Source organism: Hemitrygon akajei, chromosome 30 (assembly GCF_048418815.1).
Source record: "Hemitrygon akajei chromosome 30, sHemAka1.3, whole genome shotgun sequence".
In the NCBI taxonomy this organism is placed as follows: Eukaryota; Metazoa; Chordata; class Chondrichthyes; order Myliobatiformes; family Dasyatidae; genus Hemitrygon; species Hemitrygon akajei.
The window spans coordinates 5475567-5489410 of NC_133153.1; positions in this window are offsets into that span (position 1 = coordinate 5475567).

The following is a 13844-nucleotide window of genomic DNA, read 5'->3' on the forward strand; positions in this document are numbered from 1 at the left end:
GCGGCCGACAAAAGTTTGGCTCGAGGGATGACTTTCAGTAGACTGCAGTGAGGTAGCTGCTCTGCTACTTACGAAACCCTGAGCCCGAATTAGGTCGTCTGTGAATATTTTAGCACTGGGTTTCCCACGAACGGTCGGTGTGCTAAACAGGTTTAGAGGCGGCGCCCATCTGTCTGCACTCCAGACCAGTAGCAACAGCACTTCTCAGCGGCTGCGCAAGGCGGTCGTTTACCTGATGCCAACCAGTGATCCCTGGCGCGAGGGTGTCACTGCGTTTAGGCGACTGATGACTCTGCGTGCGTTCAAGTTCAATAGTGGGCATGACAGGGAATGAGGAAAGGCTCAGCTGATTGATATCGTTTCATATCACCAAATCATATCGTTTCCTCGTGGCCCAGTAGTACATACTTTGTGGCCTGGTACCAGTCAGCAGCCCGGTGGTTGGGAACCCCTGCATTATTGGAAAGCCTCAGTGAACAATCTTTACAGTAGCAAACTTTCTTCTCTCCGCCGCAGGCTGATTGACTTGTGAAAAGATTTCTGTCATTAATTTTGGGTACAAATTTCTTACCTGTAAGAGGTGCAGACCGAGGTTAAATTGTACTGGGCACTTGCAAAACTGAGACCCTTGCAAAGTGTGCACCCTTAAGAGAAACCTGAAAAATTATCTTAATGTTACAAACAAAAATTAAATGGGCGGGGGAAAATTATGCAAACTGCTTTGAACAAAGAATTGACAACAGGTTGTTGGTTAAAACTGGGGTGCCACAATAATATAGCAGTTAGTACAACGTTACTACAGCTTGGGGCGTCAGAGTTTGGAGTTCGATTCTGATGCCATCTGTAAGGAGTTTGTACGTCCTTCCCGTGAACGCGTGGGTTTCCTCCAGGTGCTCCAGTTTTCTCTCACATTTCAAAGATGCACTGATTGGTAGGTTAATTGGTCATTGTACATTGTCCAGTGATTAGGCTAGGGTTAAATAGGTGGGTGGCTAGGCGGTGAGCCTCATTGGGCCAGAAGGGCCTATTCTGCACTGAATCGCTTAATTAATTTATGACGGAAACGAATCCATGGGTTGCATAATATTTAAGGCTGCATAAACTGATTGCCACAAAGAAAATGGACAGTTACCCCCTCCTCTAAGGCTGGCATAGTGTCATCAATAGGCAGACTGAAACTTAAGTACATAGTTCAGAGAGCCAGAGAGGGCAGTCAGAGTAAAAGACATGAATCACTTTGGGATGTAACTGAAAAATCCAATGAAGAATCTTTTTATAAACACAAGAAACTCTGCAGATGCTTATGTGGTTCTGAATATGTCAATCAGACTTTATTCATCTAATCTATGGTGATCTGAGCAGTGAATGGTCTTTCAAAGATCTTGTTATCCCATTTGGGCTGGCAGTTTGGAGCAAACTTTGCCTGGAAAATGGTACAAATCAGCCAGGATTCTGCTTTGGAATATTGAGAGTGATATTGATTTTGCAAACATATAGACCTACAGAACCAGACTCCTGCCCAACTTTCCAACCAAGATTCCCACCTAAGCTAGTACACTTTGGCCATGACTGGCCCATATCCCTAAACCTTTCCTATCTACGTAACTGTCTAAATACCATTTACTCACTAGATATTGTGTAGAACAGAATTGAGCTGAGTTTCATCTGCCGATTCTTTGAATAATGCAGTGTCCATCAACATAAAGGAACTGCAGCGTTATTCCCCTGCAGTAGTCTACCACTAATTGCATGTTATGTTAACCATTCTGTGGAACATACATACCTTTAAGCTTAGCTTGATAGATTTGCAATCATATAACTTGACAAATTTGTCATAAAATTCTGTCTTAAAACTTTTTGTCACCTGTATATTGAAACATACAGTGAGTTGTGGCATTTGGGTCAGCCACCAACACAGGCCAAGGATGTACTGTGGGCAGTCTGCAAGAGTCACCATGCTTCTGGCACCAACACAGCATGCCCTCAACTTACTAACCCTCACCTGTATATCTTTCTGGTTTTAGATGGTGCTGGTGACACACAGCTGCTTCTTGCTGGTAGCAAACAAAACAAAGAAAACTACTAACTATTTTATTAATCACATTTTTTTGTGGTAAATAATCACTGCAGTCAATAGCCTATAACTTCTCTTTCAGGCCTGAGCTTTTGAATCACCTGTACAACCTGGCATTTTTGCAGTGTGAAATGGAGACTTGGAGCAGAACAGTTGCAGCCGGAGCAGAACTGAGGTGACGGGGCCCAGGGCCGAGAGCAGGGAATGAGCCAATGTTGGCCATTGCTAGAGTGTTCTTGGAGGCAATTTCATCTGGCAGCACCGAGGCAAGGCAAGTGAAGGTGATGCAGAGTTGATGCGGTGGGACCCAGGCCCAGGCCTGAACCTGGACTCAAGAGCGAAGAAAGACCTGAGGTGTGATTGATTTAAGTGCCAGACAGAATCAAGGCAGCAGGGCCCAGGCCTGTGAGGAAGGAACGACCCGAGGTTTGGACAATTTAGGTGCCAGGCCAGATTGAAAAGTTCAGGGTGTCTGGGCCGGAGGCGAGGTATGGGCTGCTCCATGATATTTACTCCTCTCTGCACTGAGAGAGGCCTGCAAATTACGGGTTACGAGTTCAGCTAGCTGCTGGCTTTGTGTCTGTAGACTCACTTCCATGAACTTCAGTTCTGAATGCTACTTGCTTACTTCTATTGTTTGCACAACTTGTTCTTTTTTCTGCACATTGAGTGTTGACACTTTTTTAATGGATTCTATTGGGTTTCTTTGTTCTGTGGCTGCCTGTAAGGAGAAGAACCTCAAGTTTGTATACAGTGTACATATTTGATAATAACTGTACTATGAACTTTGGAATGTGGGAGGAAACCCATACAATCACAGTAAGAACGTACAAACTCCTTACAGATAGCAGTGGGAATTGAACCCCAGTCGCTGATCACTAGTGCTGTAAAGTGTTGTGCCATGCCACCCATCTACACAACCATGTCACCTGTATATAAACCAGAATGTTAATGGTTAGTGTTAACTAGGTGTTGTAACTATGGTGTTGTAACATAATGCAGCAGGTTCTTGAGTGGATACCTGGAGGTTTCAGTCATATCCTAGGCTATTTGTTAAATCTCTAAAACACTTGAAATCCAAAATCAAATCATAGATTCTAACAATTTTGGTCACACTATAATGGAGAAAGAAGCAAAAGAAAAGCATAACTACAAGTGCTTAGATCAGTCATGGCACCATCCAACTAACAGAGAACTTCAAATTAATTGAAACTTGAGGCATAAATATATAAACAGTTGAAATAGGGAGATTTGGATTAGGATTCAAGAGTTCCATTAGATTTGTCCGTTAGTAAATTTTAACACAGGAAACAGCAAGTGAGTAAAAATGAGAAGGCAAAGGAATTGGTGATATATAAAGGCAGTTTTAAGGCTTTACAATGTATGGAGTAAATGGTAATTCTTCACTTCAAGTTACTTTGAAAACAAGGATATAAGTTCCAGAAAACGGCAGGAGAACATTCAAATCCAAAGGAGAATGGGCCAACAGGATGTGTTAAAAATGCTGACATTTCATGGTTTAGGAAAAGGTGGTTATAGTTAATATTTAAAATATTAAATGCAATTTCTAAGCCAAGGATCCTACTTTAATTTATTCAGCATTGAAGAAGGAACAGGTGTGAATTTAATTAGAGAAAGTGGACTATCAGAAAAAAACTTCCGTACTCAAAGTCACACTAATTGCAAAGAATAAGTTTTCAGATAATAGTAAGAAGTTCGGAACGCAGTTGGTTCTGAATCTGAGAAAACGGGAATCCTTATGGAGAGCTTCCATTGACTGAATGATCCTTACTACTGCTTTTTTTTTGCAATAACATATTTTACATTCTGCTTTTAAACTCTTAATTGCAGAAGATGACACAAATTGAATTCATTTCACACACCAAAGGAATTTAAGTTGACTTTTACTCTAATACTTTATATGCTATATTACAACCAGAAATACAGTCCATAGAAATAAAGCACTTTAAAAACATATTTACTGTACCTCAATAAGTATTTCTATAATTAAAAACTTATAAAAATAAGGAATTTTTTATTCATTTGATGAAACTCTGCAACATTTTGCAGGAGCCCCTTATGGCAGACAGATCCAGAGGATTAAGACACATAGAGATGTGGTAGACTGGATTCAAAACAAGCTTGGCCAAAGAAGACATAGAAGGAGGTAATAGTAGAGGGAATTCCAAGCAACACACCCAAAATGTTGGAGGAACTCAACAGGCCAGGCAGCATCTATGGAAAAGAGTACAGTTGATGTTTTGGGGATATTAATTTGATTGGAGGTCTGTGACCTATGATATTATGCAAGCATCAGTGCTGGGAGCTTTGTTGTTTGTTAGATATATTGTAGGTGAGCTGAAATACAAACGTTAGCAGAGTTCTGAGCAAGTTTGGCAAAGGATTCAGTGGAATATAGACCAGATGGAAATATGGCAGATGGAGATTAATCGAGATAAATTTAAGGTCAAAGATAAGAGGTAAATTTATATTAAGTGCAGAGCCCTAGCAGCATTGATGAACAGAGGGATCTTGGAGTAGAAATCCATAGCTCCCCTAATGTGGCAACACAAGTAGATAGGGTAGTAAAGAAAGCATATAGTATGCTTACCTTCCAGTTAAAAGCTGGGGAGTCATGTTGCAATTTTAGTTAGGCTATAATTGGAATACTGTGTGCAGTTCTGGTCACTGCATTGCAAGAGAGAAAGTGCTTTTTTGTGCATGGCTAGTTTACAATCCACAAAATATTGCAGGAAGGATGTGGAAGGCTTTGGAGAAGGACTAGAGAGCATTAGCAAAATGGAGGGATTGGACAAACTTGTATTATTTTTCTCTGGAGCGTACGAGGTTGAAGAGCCTGAAAGAAATATACAAAATTCTAAGAGGCATAGAAAGGGAAGCTAGTCAGGGTCATTTTCCTGGGATGGTAATGTTCAAATATTCAAGGGCATAACTTTGAGGGTGAAGAGGAATGTTTAAAGCAAATTTACAAATACATGAGTGGTAATTGCCTAAAATGTGTGCACTGCTGGGGGTTGGGGAGGGAGGGTGTTGGAAAAAGATATGGTAGCAATTAAGAGCATTTAGGATAAGTGAACAAGCACAGAATTGAAGGATGTAAACCACACATGTAATTGCAGTTGGTATATTGGCAGCTGTGCAGTTTAAATTGTCATCATGGTTAGTATGGACATTGTGGGCCAAAGGGCAAAGGGCCTGTTCCTGTGTGTTCCTTCATCCTTCGTGTAAACATGTTGCAACTTCCAAGAGAGAAAATCCTTTCTTGTGCATGGTTAGTTTACAATCCACAAAATGTTGCAAAATTAAAGTCATGCACTGTTGCCTTGAAGCTACCTTGTTCCCCATTGAACACTCCGTACAGCAATCAATTGATACTTATTGTAAAGCAAGCAATCTCTATCTTCACTACATTCTTTTGGTCAATAACATGCCTTTTTTTGATACAATTTCAAGTTGTTCTTACCTTTCAAGCAATAAACAGGGTCAACCTTGTACTTGCTTGTTTGCCTCTTGCTGAATCTAATAATTCCACTTTAGCCTAGATGCTGTTATGCAGACCAAGTGTCTATTTACAAATGGAAAATATCACCTATTCATTGGCTATATGCAGAATGCACTAAATGCTCTGCAAGAAATAGCCAGGAAGCTATTCCTTGGTAAAATTATTCCTTGGTAAATAGCCATCTACACTGCAGTCCACAGTAGAACGCAAGGCATATCCTTAGGCACCTGGGACAGAACTTCCATAGACAGCGATCAGTGAGGGCATCTCTTATGAATGCTCACGTTATCCTACAGAGGCACTGGGTTCAGATCACAGCCTAAAGCTGTGCTGTCAGACAGATCAGAGATGATATTAATAGAGTAACAAGTAGCCGTGAAACATCCCTGAAAACAACGAATCAGCTGTCTCTTAAGGTGATGCGTATCCAGTGCATTGATGCTCAAACAGGATTGGTGTGTCAATTGTGAAAGGGAGCAGAACAGAGCCAAGCGCCACAAGATTGCATACGGTTGAACTTTTGTTAGGTCATCATTTTGTAAACCATAAGGAGGTCTAAGATTACCAAGCTGTCAGTGAAATCCTGCAGTCAACATATACACTAAATATTTGCACGAGAGAAATGATGTAGAAAATGGTCTGATTTAGCCTCACACATTAGAAAACATAAAGCACCCAAGGGGAAAGAACATGCCAAATCTGACTGAATTAATTTTCTCCACCGTGTAGAGTCTGTATGCATAATTGTGTTAAGAATTAATGTATAATTGCTTAGAATAATGTGAATGGTATCTGGTCTGGATTGAAACGATCAATCTTCTAGTATGTTGTACTTCATCATCTAATTCCTCATTGTTGACACCACTTCCCTCTGGCTTGGCTTCTTGACTTCATCATCCTTACTCCAATATTACAGTGGTGACTAACACAAAGTATTTGATTGGCCATGAAGTATGTTGGAAGTGTCTTGAAAGGGAAGTGCATGGTGTTGCACTAAAAGAAGCCCTTCTTTCTTTTCTTGATAAGGCCTCTTTACAGTTCAAGTCTCATGGTAGAAGACATTAACCTTAGGGGACCTGTGAAATGGTTACTGCATCTCAGGTTGTGAAGAATAAATTCATGCTTCTTCTTCTATTTTATTCATAGAATTAACATGAGTTGTTTTGTGTTCGAAGGGATCTTTATAACAACACTCAGTAAGCTCAGTATCATCCAGAAAAGTGTGGGTCCACTTGATTGCACTTCATCGTTGAGCTTAAAAGTTCACCTAGAGCAAAATGCTCTAAAATATTTACAAGAATAGACTGTGGTGGCATGTCACTGCTTTCTGATGAAACTCCAATAGTCAGAAAGAAAATACCACCATCTCCAATAGCACCTCTAAGTCACTGAAATTCCTGAGTGAAATATAAATTGCCTTACTCTAATCCTTTTCCGAATCCCTACCTGAGAATGATTGAAGGACAACTACAGTGGTTCATCAATGTCTTATTTCTACTTTTTGAAGGCATGGATAATAAATTTAGATATTCATATCAATGCTCATATCTGAACAATGATACACAGTATATTTTTAAACCGTGAGTATTTATGCAAGAGGCACAGAATGATTTGCCTTGTTTGTTATGTCAAAAATATGAACACTTCAATGTAGGGAAGAAAGATATCTTTTCCAGTTATCTGCTACTTCTGACTTACACCCCTTTCCATGAGTACCTACTTTTATTATTTTAATAATATTTATTAAACAGGTAAAATGCAAATGCTCTTTCAAGAAACTATAGCAAAAATCTTTGTTAAAATATAAAATATAATATTTAAATATACTGTCAAATATGTATCAATGTTCAAAGTAATTATCTTGAGATTTCTCTTAAATGCTTACGGAACTGTTGTCAATAAATGGCTTAAAGCCATTGTATAGCATTCACCACTAAATAATACAATAGAAGCTTAGAACATGGGATGTTTAAAATGGTGAGTTTACATTTTTCCCCACAGAAGCTGAGCTATAACATGGTATTGTGTGTGTTCTTAATTATACGTTGCAACAGCTCATCAAAAGAAAGAAAAATAGGTTGTGTTTCTTTGACAGTAACATAATAGCCTTTAATATTCTGAAGGCTACTTCAGAAATCTTTAAGGTTATAAATATATAGGTGCATTTGCAGTCTTTCTTCAGCTTCAGAAGCACCTTTGTTTGCAGTTTACAAATCATGTACTTTTCCAACTAGGCAAATCAAGAACCTAATGGAGGTTTGTACTGAAATCTAAAGAAACCCTTTGCAAACATTATAGAACATGGATGCTCCCTTCAGTACAATGAACAGACTTTACATATTAATTCATTCAGAACTTACACTTTGTATTAAAGGAAGAAAAGTTGGGCTTTGTAATTCATTTGACAAAGGAAGATTAACCAAAGTAATTTTCAAACAGCCACTTACGTGTGCCCAACAATATGACTGGCATTATATATATAATCTTGCATAGAAAACACAAATTAATCTTTCTTTCCTCTGAAAGGACTTATGTTCTAGAAATTCCGGCTCACATGATAGTCCATCCTGAATTTCCCATCACAGATTCCTTATGTATTCTGCCATTTGTGTCAATATGCTTTGAAGGTGTTTACTGGTATAATGAACTTTGTGATGATAAAGATATTTTCTTGGAGGTAAAATATAGAAACATAGAAAACCTACAGCACATTACAAGCCCTACGGCCCACAATGCTGTGCCTAGCATGTCCTTACTTTAGAAATTACCTAGGGTTACCTATAGCCCTCTATTTTTCTAAGCTGAATGTACCTATTCAAGAGTCTCTTCAAATACCCTTAAAAGACAGTATAGAAAAATATCTTGCTTTCTGGATGTGTCTGTAGTGGTGCACTAGTGACTAGTCCATCTGCCTTGATGGTTATGGTCTCCTTTGATGTATTCATTCTTGGAGTAAGTATTTTTCTGACTCCAGGACATGCGGCTGGTAGCAAAATTCCTGAAATGTCCATGAGTTTTTTTGGTTAAGTAAATGACACTGCTCTGTGCTGAGGACGTTTCGAGATACCCATTGGTCTGTGAAAATATCTGTATTATAAAAATATATATAGAACATTGTGAGAAGAGCAATGTTGATATGTACTAAATAATAGTAACATCTTTTTGATGATTTGTTGTATTAGTGCCTGTAGAGCTGTGCCCGACCAGGTGATGGACAAAATTGACAGGTAGGAGAACTCTAAATACCTGTTTTTTTGGCTGAGTGAATTCCACCTGGGCCATAAAGTTGCATGATTCTATGAAATTTGTGACTGAAAATCAGTTCTGCCCTAATTAGCTGGGCGAACAAGGTGGGAGATAGTTCAAGATTGAGGGGTCCTTGTGATTCCTGCGTTCAGGTCAGACACCGATGTGCAAACTCATGGTTATAGGCCATTTTTAAGCATCTCAAAATACTTTACCTCTCATGAAGCACTTAAAGTGTGCCCAATATTACAAGGCAAAAATATGGACGGTCAACAAGCTTCGGCTATAATGACCGACAATATCGGCGGAGAGGAATATTTTAGAAAAGTTGCTCGTGATAAATATTGTTTGGTAATTCTGTAGCAACAAACCCCGCGAGACGGTGACACAGAAAGTCTGCGCTCAGCTGAAAAAGCAAATAAGCCACCATCTTTCTCAACTCATTTCGGAACCACCTCCAACAGCCCGGTGAAGAGTGACCGAGATCCGTGTGTTCTCTGACTCTGATTTAAACGCACAACCACCTCGCTCAGTAGCAAGAGTGTACTGTAGTCAGGTGGGAGAATGGCTGTAAAGATTCCCGAGTGTTTTGGACCATGCGGTGCCTCAAAATCACGAATTAAGATTGAAGGACTATTCTTTAGTTTTCTTCCTTTTACATCTATCCACCCTAAAGAAATCATTCCACTGGTGTTTCGGGGGTGTGAATGATGTTCGGTGATCAGAAAGATCTAGAACTGTTCCCGCTGTGGTCCAATATCATTGGTTCAAATCTCTTTGAGAAGCCCATAGGTTGTTCTTGGTGTCGTCTAAAAACGAAAAAAGATTGTTAAAGTCAACACCTTGAAGCTCTGTGGAAGTCGTTAAAAGCTGTTTGAAATTCGGGTAGAAATGTATTTAAATAATATTTGTTTAGAAGTCAAGAGACCGAAAAAGGTCAATGGAACTCACTGGAAGATTGTCGAAGGATTCAGCAGCCGGGATGAAAGCCAGCCGATGCAAGACTGGGCTGCTTTAACACATTCCACTTTTCTCGCTGCCAACAGGTGACGCTAATTGCATCACTTCAAATTCGTGGCAATTGAACAGAAGTAAACCTGATAACGATTCTGAAGTAGAATATTAACCCGTCTTCCACAGATGTGAACAGCATTTTATTGAATTTCTGAGAGAGTTATCCCGGACAAATGCTCCTATCTGCAGACACCTTGTAGGGTAATAAAACGAACGGCAGTTTTCGTACTTTGCAATAAAATCATATAGAACAATATCATTCCAGCAATCTACAATAACCCTCACATCCCTTCCGTAGGGATAAACACTGACTGATTATTTGAGCTGTTTAGTTATAAGGGAAACATCTGAAGTGTATGGCTTCCAAATAGACTTATGTTTTTATTAGAGGTTTATTTAATTATCCGAAATCACAGTTTCACTTTATCAGCTTTTTTTCCCAGTGTGAAATTTTGCACGGAATCTCTCCAGATCATTCGTATCTCACCGCCCTCTACTAACTGGGAGCACCTTTGTTCGGTTAACAATAGATGCTGGTGGCAGAGATCATTTACCAGCACAACTTTACAAATTCATGCTGCTCCTATTAGCCTGAATACAAAGGTACGTGCCTTCCTTTTTATTCACATTGTTCCTGTTCGTGGCGGCTTTGTTTTTGAGACGTAAACACAGCGAATGTCAGACATCAACTTTTAGCAGCCCGCTCCGCCCGAGTTACGTACTAGAGTACAGTAATTCTAGGTTGCCGTACATAATTCAATATTTTAACTCTATGGACAGAGTCGGATTATATTTTCTAAAGTAACGTCAGCAAAATATTTTTGATTAAACCATCGTGCAGCACGACAAAGGCAACAGTCAGTGTTAATTTCAAGAGCAAATGGAAGATGATAATTTCTGATTACCTCGTGATCTTACGGTTTTAAAAACACATCAGCGTGGAACAATTTCATCTGGGTGTAACGGTATTCTCCTGGTATATGGCTTATCTGGTGTTAAATAATTGTGCAAACGAGTACAACGTTAACGTGGAATTCTATCACATTAAATAGAAGAACAGAGCCTACAAAAAGATGCCCCGGCAAATGTAAATTAGCTTTCAGTCTAACAGTCCTATGAATTGCTTCATGGGGTTGTCAGTGCTGCTGATATAAAATTCAGATGTGGGGAGTGGGAGTGACTTTTTGTGGCAGCTTAAACCCCCGAAAGCTGAAATATAAGCAGAAAATTGCTTCCAAAGCAATGCAATACGGAGGCTGAAATTATTAACAAAACAGTTCTACCAAGGCACGACACTTAATCACATTTATTTTTCGTGGAAATGTGTTAATAGTCTTTATTTTAGAAAAAATATATAAATTGGACGCTAAAAATCAATGGAAGTTATGCTTTGTTACAAACATAAAAATAATTTTAGTTGTGAGTTTGCGTGAGTCCCTTTGGAAGAAAACATTTTTGATAAACTTGGGATAATAAAAACTGATTAGCAGCAACTTAAACTTAAGCTGTTTTTTAATGACTAGACCAACTGTGGGCGAGTAAATACTGAAAATTGAGCATGTTGCATTAGGCAACCTCGGTATTACTTTCGTAACTTGAAAATATCGTTTCTGATGTCTACTTCGGCCTGCTGGGTTTGATAATGAGGTTACAATGATTACAGAAACATAGCATCCGGACGAAAAGACTGGTCTGGTAAATTCTTTTTCAGATGATTATAACAGATACGCTTTGCACTTGGACCATCCTTTATCGCCACAAAGTAAAATGTATAATAGAGAAGTTTATGATTTTCCCGTATTTTAAAGTTTATTCCGATCGGAGCTGAAATCGGGCGTTAATATAGATAAAATACAAACAATTTGTTAATGTACTTTCAGCTTGCTTGTTTACAATATCCAGAACATCTACTTGCAAGAAGTGGATATTCCGGGCTATTATATTTAAGCACTTTTAAACGGATGATAGTTTAAACTAGTTACAAGCTAATCAAAGCTAACCAAAATTACTTATGACATGTATCGGCTTTTATCTACACAAATGCCATATTTTTACCATAAAACAGTTTTTCTTCAAACAGAGCAGACATCTTTCCGTTTGAAACATCGGTTTTTATAACCTCGGGACGTCTCAAAGGCTTCACGGCCAATGAAGCAAATTATCAGAATTTTTTTTTAAATTGTTGAATGAGAATTGGGGTGACGTCCGTTTACACTGAGAAAAGATTATTTTAGATCAAGAGCTATGTTTTGCAACATAATTGGCAATGAGTGTTAGGCGCTGCCACTGAAATATTTGCCAGCTCCGTGCCTTAGTCTGTAAACTGAAGCCACAGCATATATTGTGCCGTGCATTTCGCTCTGCTGGAGAACTCGTCCTGTTGAAATGATCGTATCTGTCACCCTAAAATAGTTGCGTTTAAGCATCTCAGCGGATGAAATGGCGGAATGTTTAATTAATTGGCTAAACTTAAACGATGCAGAGTTGGACACGGAGCAAGTTAATGTGAATGGGAATCGCATATTTTAAAGTTGCAGTGTTGCTTTTCTATAATTTGTCATTGCTTGTTAACGTGAAATGATTCCCTATTAGTAGACAGTCGGAGGCTGTGATTTCAACAGATGAGGAGCAAGCGGCGGGAGTACTCCGCTGAAATCGGCTGCTGTGGCCAGCTTCCAGCAGAATTTAACCGGGGGAATGCGGCGCTGCCGCCGGTCCGACATGGGATTTAGTTCGGCAGCAGCCGCTCCGCTAACATGCCGAGCCTGTTCACTGGGATTAAAGAAAAGGGGATCTTGGGAAAGGGTGGATGGTGCCCCAACTTCCGTTATTTTTTTGTTTGCCAGCAGCATTTCAATACAAATGTAGTGTATTGGAACTACCAAAGAGAGAGCAACGTGCAGACAACTGGGTGGTGTTTGTCCAGTTTATATAAAATTATAATATTCATTGGGTCAACTGCCTGATCCACAAATGTCACATGTTGCTTTTCACATCGGATGGAACGATCCTCAATAAATCTTTCGAACTTCATTTCGATTGTTCGCCTCCTCTTCCGCTACCTTTCACTCGCGTGGGAATTACTGCGTCCGGTGAAAAACACACAGGCAATTAAAAATACACTGGAAGCAAACGAATAAAACCTAGAGTAAAAAAAAACTCGAGGCTTCTATCAAAAAAATCGCACTGAAAATATTGGCACTAGTTTCTACATTTGACATCTATATTCATTCAATCTCTTTTTGACTACGTGCATTTACGCTGTTATTGTTTTAACTAAATCATTTTTAGGAGTCATACACTCTTAAAAATATCACGTTCATATCGCCACCACGTTTGAGACTCATTAAATTGAAAGTAATAGATATTTTGTGGTGTTCTAAGTCAAACAGAAATTACAGAAATATTGAATGCAATTAAGTATGAATAATTCAATGAATGGTATATTTTTTGATAATAAGAAAGCGAATTTCTTTCCACTTATGTGAATTCAATCTAAAAAAATTACATTTCGCTTACTTTCAGAGGCGTAATTCTGATCCTCGTAAGCCTTTCTGACAATGAAATAGTTTCACCCAGCAAGCAACCATTCTATTTGTGACAGTGCACACATAATTAAGAAAGAAACTTTTCTAAAATTGCTGTAAGTTTTAAAACGCTGTGTATAGCATGGCTTTATCACCTTAAAACAGTTGCTTAGTTTTTAAGTAACGTTATTACGATTGCCATCTATTTGGTGATAGGGTTTTCTCCCCTACTTGTGTCAGTTATTTTGAAGCCTTGCATTTTCAGTCAACATTGCCTCCAGGATGAATATATGTGTGTATATATTGGCCCCTGCATACTGAGGGACGATAACATCTGCTTGGCCATGCGTGTAATTCGACCCCATCAAGTAATCTTCTGTCAATCAAAGACAGAGGAAAACAGAGACCGTCTCACCGCTGCCGCTGCCTGCCGCACAAACAAAGGATCCTGCTCACTCAT